Source organism: Ursus americanus, chromosome 2 (genome assembly GCF_024610735.1).
Source record: "Ursus americanus isolate L20-20 chromosome 2, mUrsAme1.1.p, whole genome shotgun sequence".
NCBI classification, from domain to species: Eukaryota; Metazoa; Chordata; class Mammalia; order Carnivora; family Ursidae; genus Ursus; species Ursus americanus.
The window spans coordinates 92,645,310-92,654,887 of NC_142128.1; positions in this window are offsets into that span (position 1 = coordinate 92,645,310).

Sequence of the window (9,578 nt, forward strand, 5' to 3'; positions counted from 1 at the left end):
GCAACATGAGTTTTAACAAGTCTTCCAGGGGATTCTGATGCTCCGGACTAAAATAGTACGGTGTCATTTCCTGGGATTGGTTCAGGAATGGGCATTGGATCCAATACTTGTTTTTGAGACATAACGTCCACTAGGAGAACTTCTGGGCAAACTGTTCTCGCTCTTGAGTGAAAATCAAAGGAAGTGAATTTTTCATCTTCCTCTGGAAATTGTGCCCGGAGTCTTATAAATATTGAGGTTCTGTTGCTGCAAAACCAAGAGTGAAATAATACCAAGGGCAGCAGAGCAGAACGATGGAAAATATCTGGTTTCTTAATAGCATCATTGAACTGCAGCCTGGTCTGAAACTTATTCTTACCCCTAGACATACTTCTGTGTCAAGAAATACCCTTATTTTTAAAGAGAATTTGAGTCAGGATTTCTGTTAGTTGCCATCAAATATATCTGATAGTCTGATACATTAGACTTGCTAATATTTTACTTTAGATTTTTTAAAAAAATTTTATTTTAGAAAAAGAGAGAGAGAGTGCACATGAGCAGGGGTGGGGGGGGTGGGGGGAACGGGGGTGGGGGGCAGAGGGAGAGAGAGAATCTTAAGCAGGCTCCACACCCACCCCTACACAGGGCTTGATCTCACGACCCTGAGGTCATGACTTGAGCCCAAATCAAGAGTCAGATGCTTAATCAACTGAGCCACCCAGGAGCCCCTTTATTTTAGATTTTTATTTATTTATTTTCATTTTAGATTTTTAAATGTATATTCATTAGTAATGAACCAAGATTTATTTTATTTTTGCTAGCATTGCTAACTCTTACTATCAGGATTAAAATTCTTAATAAAGTAAATTGGGAAGCTTGTCATAATTTTTATTATCTGAATAATTTAAATAACTAAGAAGTTAGCTGTTCTTTAAGGTATGTTAGATTTTCTGGTAAAATAATCTGAAACTAGTACTTTTATTGAAGTTAGATCTTTTGCCACATTTTCAAGTTCTTTGATTATTTGGCTAATTTTCTTCTATGAGCCAATATTAGTAATTTATATTCTTAAAAAAATCTATTTCAGGGCATCTAGCTCAGTTGGGTGGAGATGTGACTCTTGATCTGTGGGTTGTGAGTTCAAGCCCCACATTGAACACAGAGCTTACTTAAAAAAAAAATCTATTTCATGTAGATTTTCTGATTTACTGGCATATATTAGAAATCTTAGAATTAAAAAACTCTATTTTTGGTTATATTCCCTTTCTCATTACATATATTTGTGTTTTCTTGCTCTTTTTTTTTACTTGCTCAGACTTCTAATGATTTTTGTATGGTGGCAGAAACAAAAAAAACCCTATTGCTTTATTTATCAGGTCTATGCAGTTCTGTTTTGCTGTGCTTTCTAGTTCATTAATTTCTCCTTTTATTTTTATTACTTTCTCCCATTTTCTGTTGGTTTATTTTGATTTTTTTAAGTTTCTTGAATTGAATGCTTGGAGCATTTATTTTCAGTCTTCTATATATATTAGTAAGATCACTAAAGCTCTGAATTTTCTTTTCAGTTAGGGTAATTCTTAATTCCCTTTCTTCCCCACAAAAGCTCATTTGATACAAGACTAGACATCCCCAGTTTCCCCCTTCTCTCTAGAAGAAAGTCATCCTGACTCCTTTACTTACGTCCCAGGAGTAAGTCCAAGTCCAGTGATTTTGCCTCCCATGTATGTCTTGTAGTTGTTCACCTCCCTCCATCCTTACTCCCAGCCCCTGTATTCAGGCGTTTCAGTTATTAATTCATTTTCCTTTAGATCCAAATCCACCTTTGTCTTTGTCCTACTTTATGATCCTGGAGCTGTAGTCTGCAAATGGTAGTTTTCCTCTGCCAGTGGGGTTGATGTTAGGCTCAGCCTGAGGGTGAAGGGGATGCTGACGGGATTCTCAAGGTTGGAAGGGACTTCTCTTCTTCCTGTTTTTTTTTCTGCCTTCACATGACTGTGAATGGATCAGCATACAGCTGGCCCCAGCAGTATTCTTTGTAGTGATGGATTGCTTCCATGGCCCTAGCGAGTAAATGTCTTCTAGAAGGTTTCTTCTTCATCCCAATGGTGGGTGGCATGTTTCTTTAGCAGCTAAGCCATCCCAGAGAGGCCTGAGTCTTTGCCTGGAACATCCCTTCTCTATGTTTTGAAGTTTCTTCCTTGTTTACCATTCCTTCAGCCCTAAGTGTGATAGCCATAGTCTGTGGCTGCCACCTCGATTACAACATAAATTTCTCTTTTACCTTTTTCAGTAGCTAGCCGCCTTTTACCGGTGTGAATAGTTCTTTATATTATGCTTTCCCTGTTTGAATTACTGGTAGTTTCTGTCTCTTGACTGGACCCTGATTGAAATGGAAATTGGTACCAGGAATATCCTCAGAGAAAAACTCAGTGATTGTCTTTTGGGGGTTGGTTGGGTCTGAGCCCCTTGCCTATGGGAAATACAATGCTGGTAATACATGACACTCAATGACATCATAATCAGACAATCACACATGGTTAATTGTGATGAAATGTCAACTGAAGCATGTGCTTTGGGGGCCCCAGTGGCTGCTGTACTTGGCAGTAGTGATCCCTGCAAGGACCACAGGGCAGGACGGTAGTATAGTGGAATGGTTACAGAAAGTGAAGATCTCCGGTCCCTAAACTCTTGGTTCAATTTTTGGTCTGAGATTCAGAGAACTTCCGTGGCAGCCCTAAAAGGATGTTTATTTCTTATAGTCGTAGGGCTGATATTGTTGAAAATCAAACGCAAAACTTAATTTTGTTGGTTGCAGAATTACATCAGTTTGAATTCACTGCCTTGACAAGTTTCCAGTGTGAAAGGAACCAGGAAGGATCAGAAGAGAATAGGATACTCCAACTTGAAATAGGAAGTTCTGGTTAGACTCAAATGAAACAGAATCTTGAGTCACTCTGAGTCTTCTTTGCCTGACTTTCTGTCTCTGAGGAGACTGCCCTCCCCCAAAACCCTGTAATTCTCTCACCTGGAACTGACACGTCACAAAAGAGAGGATGTCCATGCTCCTTAAAACCTATACCAAATACCCCTTATTGCCATGAGACCCATAATGAGGGTTAAGTTTCTTTGTGTTCTGGGGCGCCTGGGTGGCACAGCGGTTAAGCGTCTGCCTTCGGCTCAGGGCGTGATCCCGGCGTTATGGGATCGAGCCCCACATCAGGCTCCTCTGCCATGAGCCTGCTTCTTCCTCTCCCACTCCCCCTGCTTGTGATCCCTCTCTCGCTGGCTGTCTCTATCTCTGTCAAATAAATAAATAAATTCTTTAAAAAAAAAAAAAGTTTCTTTGTGTTCTAATGGCATGGAAGTGGCAGTGGGTCTCTACCTGGTGCTGAGCCTAGGTTCCCAGATTTTCCCCTTCTTCCAGAGAGTCACTGCTTGCTTGGCAGAGTGTGGAAGGGCCAAGATAAACTCAATAAACACTAGAATCCAGATTCTCAACCAGTGTTTTTCAACACCATGGTTTCAAAAACTCAATTTGAGAAGTAATTTTCAGTCTCCTAAATAGAAGAATTCTCCTTAAAGAAACATATCTATGACAACTGTTGTTCAATTCTGGACCTGTCATCATTGTCCCCTTCCTTAGCTTCCAGACTCTTTGTGTGATAACTTAGGTGGCATATAAATCTTGGGTGGGAGAAATGCGGTGTTTGGCAGAGGCAGTGCTCTCTTTCTCTGATATTTGTTCTCCTGAGCTTTCTGAGCAGTGAGCCAACTTTAGCAAGTGGCTGGGATTTACCCATTGAAAGAGAAGACCCCTACGTTCCACAGGGAAGGAACGTGGGCTTGTTGTAGTTCCTTAGATACTGAGTTCAAGTGTCTCGAAACTAAATTCTTTCATCTTCCAGGCAGCTAGACAATTAAAACTATATCAACAAAGTATTTACATGTATTATTCAGTCAGTGACACTCTTCCAGAACTCCCAGTGGACAGACAGCTTTATTATATTGCATACCACTTAGGTATGTAGTCAGTTCTTGCCAATGAGCATTCAGCCTTCATCTCATGTTAGTTGAGAACACAATTCCAGGGCAAGCCAAACCATGGGTTCAGGACTAATTGGGAACCCATTAATTTTGCTTTGTTCCATGGTCCTATCTCTGGGATCAATACTCTGATCATAAAGGGAGCAGGGTGGGATAGATGGCTGATTCATCTACAATAGAGGATAAACAATTAGAAATACACACTTCTGACTGGAGGAGCTGGAAGAAGCTGAAATATCATTGGTGTTGCCTTTTTCTATAAAGGCAGATTTACTTACTATTTAAAGAGACTGAATATTTAAAACTAGTTACAAAGTTAAATTATTCATATATGTTGTTTCCCTCCTCTTTTCCTTCCTCATTCTCTTGTTCATCCATTCAGCAAGGATTTGCCTCTTTATGTGCAAGCCATCGTGCAGGGTGCTGGGATAAGGCCTCGGTGAGCTTATAGGATAATGCTTTTTCTTTACCTCTTCTCAATTTTTTCCATCCTTTTTCCTCTAAACATTTCTCCTCTCCCAACCCCTTTTTCTTTTACATTATTATTCAAGCATATAATAAAAATAGTTTGCTGCCTATTAAGATACAGCTAATTCAAATCCGGGAGATTTGCGTCCTTCTTTAACCATGGTGGGCCACACTCCATTTTATCACGTCACTAACAATACCTACTTGTGGGACGCCTGGAGGCATGGGGTTGATACAAGCTACCCTAGCTGCCCTACTGAGATCAGTTCTCTAGGGCTGGACTTGAAGCTCTAACCATCTGCTCCCCCCCAAGATTTCAACTACCTTGTCCTCCTCCAGCATGAGTACAACCCCTACTTCCCTCAGAAACACTTTGAGTCTTAGGGTATTCTCTCCACACAGCTACCACTATCTTGCCCATGTGGGGTCTGGGAAATTTTGTCACCTAGAGGTATGTCACGCATTGAAGGCAGTTTGGGAATGCCCCAGTAAGCACAATCTGTGAAAATAGAAAGGCGTGTGTTTACTCTTCATCTAGAATGGACTCTTGAGGGTCGGGGACTCTGGCTTTGTATTTTCTTGTAGCTGCATAGCATATGATCTGTTTTTCTTGCCCACTGGGTGTGTTGTGATTGCTTAATAAATATTTAATGTTAGCAATGAATAAAAACTAAGAAGCTAGGCTTGGTATTTCAGTGGTCAGGTGGACAAATTCTGTTAGAACAAACTTTTCCTCTTTCCTTTCCAAACTTGGGTTTGTTTTGTACTTCAATCTTGGGTCCTAAATTGGAGCCAGAAACTGTGGGTCAAAGGAGGAGACAACCACTGAAAATAGACAAAGCAAGAGGTGGGAGCTATGCTTATCTTAGGCTATTTCATAACACGTACGTAGGGAGGACATGATCTTTAGATTATCTTGGCCCATACACACTCTGCAGAGCAAGTAGTGACTCCCTGGAAGGGGCAAACCTGGGAATCTGGACTCAGCATCAGAGTTATACTTAGGGACCTGCTGCTACTAACAGGCCACTGGAACACACTGAAAGTCTGAAAGTTGACCCTAGTTATGGGTCTAGTGGCAATAAGGCTGATTGGGGTAGGTTTTAAGGAACATGGACAGCCTCTCTTCTGTGAAGTATCTATTCCAGGTTTGGTAATTGCAGGGCTTTTGTGGGGGTGGAAAGACTCCTCATAGACAGAAGAGCAAGCTACATCTTTTTCTAGAAATTAATTTGCATTTAGGTCTATGATCCATTTCAAGTTGATTTTGTATGAGGTGTGAGGAATAGGTCAAGGCCTATATTTCTTATGTATGTATGCCTTTATTTGTGTCCGAATATCCAAATTATTTGCTAAAAATACCATAGTCTCTCCACTGAATTGCTTTTGCAGCTTTAGCAAAGAACAATTGTCCATAAATAGGAGGGTTTATTTCTGGACCCTCAATTCTATTTCATTGATCTATATTGCTATCCTTTGCTAATATCACAGTGTCTTGACTGCTGTTAAGTCTTGAAATTAGGTAGTATGAGACCTCTAACTTTATTCTTTTTCTATTTTTTGTTTGTTTGTTTGTTTGTTGTTGTTGGCTATTCTGGTTCCTTTGGCTCTCTACATAAATTTTTGAGCCAGCTGTCTGTATCAGTAAAAAAATCCTGCAGGATTTTGATTGGGATTGCACTGACTCTATACATTGGAATGGGGAGAATTGACATCTTAACAATACTGAATCTTCCAGTCCATGACTATTGTATGTCTCAGAATTTATTTAGATTTTCTTCGTTTTTTTTCCATCAATCTTTTGTAGATTTTAGCAGATAGATTCTGCACATATTTTGTTAGGTTTATACCTGGGTACTTTGCTTATTTTGGGTACTATCTATACTGTAGATGGTATTTTTTTAAATTTGAAATTTCAATTGTTCATTGCTGGGATATAGGAATCAGATTGACTTTTGTATATTGACCTGTCTCCAGTCACCTTGCTAACTCACTAGTTTCAAGAACATTTTGTCAATTCTCTGAAATTTTTGCTGTATACGATCATGTTATCTGTAAATAAAAATATTTTTTGTTTTTCCCTTCCAACGTATATGTCCTTTACTTCTTTTTATTGGGTTACTATACTGGTTAGGACTTTTGGTACAATGTTGAGCAGGAGTGGTAAGAGGGCATCCTTACCTCATTCCCAATCTTAGGAGGAAAGCATTTAGTCTCTCAACATTTTTTTTTTAAGATTTATTTAAATTCAAGTTAGTTAACATATATCGTATTATTAGTTTCAGGGATAGAATTTAGTGAATCATCAGTTACATATAACACCCACTGCTCATCACAAGCGCCCTCCTTAATGCCCATCACCCCACTACCCCGTCACCCCACCCATCTCCCCTCCAGCAACCCTCAGTTTGTTCCCTATAGTTAAGAGTCTCTAATGGTTTGCCTCCCTTTCTGTTTTTATCTTATTCTATTTTTTCCTTCCCTTCCCTTCCCCTATGTTCAGCTGCTTGGTGTCTTAAACTCCACATATGAGTGAAATCATATGATATTTGTCTTTCTCTGGCTGACTTATTTTGCTTAGCATAATATATGTCACTGCAAATGGCAAGGTTTCATTCTTTTTGATGGTTGAGTAATATTCCATTGTGTATATACACCACATCTTCTCTATCCATTCATCAGTTGATGGACATCTGGGCTCTTTCCATAATTTGGCTATTGTGGACAATGCTGCTATAAACATTGGGGTGCAGGTTCCCCTTCAAATCAGCATTTTTGTTTCCTTTGGATAAATACTTAGTAGTACTATTACTATGTCTAGGGTAGTTCTATTTTTAAATTTTTGAGGAATCTCCACACTGTTTTCCAGGATGGTTGCACCAGTTTGCATTCCCACCAACAGTGTAAGAGGGCTCCCCTTTCTCTGCATCCTTGCCAACATCTGTTGTTTCCTGAGTTGTTCATTTTAGCCATTCTGACCAGTGTGAGGTGGTATCTCATTGTGGTTTTGATTTATATTCCCCTGATGATGAGCGATGTTGAGCATTTTTTCATGTGTCTATTAGCCATCTGGACGTCTTCTTTGGAGAAACATCTGTTCATGTCTTCTGCCCATTTCTTGACTGGTTTTTTTGCTTTTTTGGGTGTTGAGTTTGGTAAGTTATTTTTTTTAAAGATTTTTAAATTTTATTTTAGAGAAGGGGGAAAGCCAGAGTGAGGGAGAGTCCCAGGCAGACTCCATGCTGAGTGCAGGGCCTAATGCAGGGCTTGATCTCATGACCCTGAGATCACGACCTGAGCTGAAACCAAGAGTTGGATACTTAACCGACTGCACTACCCCTGTGCCCCTTGGTAAGTTCTTTATAGATTTTGGATACTAGCCCTTTATCTGATATGTCATTTGCAAATATCTTCTCTCATTCTGTAGGTCGCCTTTTAGTTTTGTTGATTGTTTCCTTTGCTGGGCAAAAGCTTTTTATCTTGATGAATTCCCAATAGTTCATTTTTGCTTTCATTTCCCTTGCCTCTACACATGTGTAGTAAGAAGTTGCTATGGCCAAGGTCAAAGAGGTTGCTGTCTGTGTTCTCCTCTAGGATTTTGAGGGTTTCCTATCTCACATTTATGTCTTTCATCCATTTTGAATTTATTTTTATGTATGGTGTAAGAAAGTGCTCCAGTTTCATTCTTCTGCAGGTCGCTGTCCAATATTCCCAAAACCATTTGTTGAAAAACTTGTCTTTTTTCCATTGGATATTCTTTCTGCTTTGTTAAGAATTAGTTGACCAGAGTCGAGGGTCCATTTCTGGGTTCTCTATTCTGTTCCATTGATCTATGTATCTGTTTTTGTTCCACTACCTACTCTCTTCATGATAACAGCTTTGCAATAGAGCTTGAAGTCCAGTATTGTGATGCCTCCAGCTTTGGTTTTCTTTTTCAACGTTCCTTGGGCTATTGGGAGTCTTTTCTGATTCCATATAAATTTTAGGATTGTTTGTTCCAGCTCTGTGAAAAATGCTGGCGTTATTTTGATAGGTATTGCATTCACTGTGTAGATTGCTTTGGGTAGGATAGACATTTTAACGATATTTGTTCTTCCAATCCGTGAGCAAGGAAGGTTTTTCCATTTCTTCATGTCCTCCTCAATTACTTTCATAAATGTTCTATAGTTCTCAGAGTACAGATCTTTTACCTCTTTGGTTAGGTTTATTCCTAGGTGTCTTAATGGTTTTTGGTGCAATTTTAAGTGGGATCAATTTCTTGATTTTTTTTCCTGCTGCTTCCATATAGAAATGCAACAGATTTCTGTGCATTGATTTTATATTGTGTGACATTATTGAATTCCTTTATTAGTTGTAGCAATTTTTTGGTGGAGTCTTTTGGGTTTTCTACATAGAGTATCATATAGCCTGCAGACTAAGTTTGACTGCTTCCTTGCCAATTTGGATGACTTTTACCTCTTTTTGTTGTCGGATTGCTGAGGCTAGGGCTTCCAATACTATGTAGAACAACAGAGGTGAGAGCAGACATCCCTGTCATGTTCCTGACCTTGGGGGAAAAGCTCTCAGTTTTTTCCCATTGAGAATGGTATTTGCTGTGAGTCTTTTGTATATGGCCTTTATGATGTTGAGGTACGGTCCATCTATCCCTACTTTCTTGACGGTTGTTTTTTTTTTTTATGCGACAGAGAGACAGCCAGCGAGAGAGGGAACACAGCAGGGGAGTGGGAGAGGAAGAAGCAGGCTCCCAGCGGAGGAGCCCGATGTGGGACTCGATCCTGGAATGCCGGGATCACGCCCTGAGCCGAAGGCAGACACTTAACGACTGCGCTACCCAGGCGCCCCTCTTGAGGGTTTTTATCAAGAAAGGATACTGTATTTTGTCAAATGCTTTTCTGCATCTATTGAGAGAATCGTATAGTTCTTATCCTTTCTTTTATTAACACAGTGTATCACGTTGATTGATTTGCAGATACTGAACCAACCTGGCAGCCCAGGAATAAATCCCACTTGGTCATGGTGAATAATTCCTGTAATGTACTGTTGGATCCTATTGGCTAGTGTCTTGTTGAGAATTTTTGCATCCATGT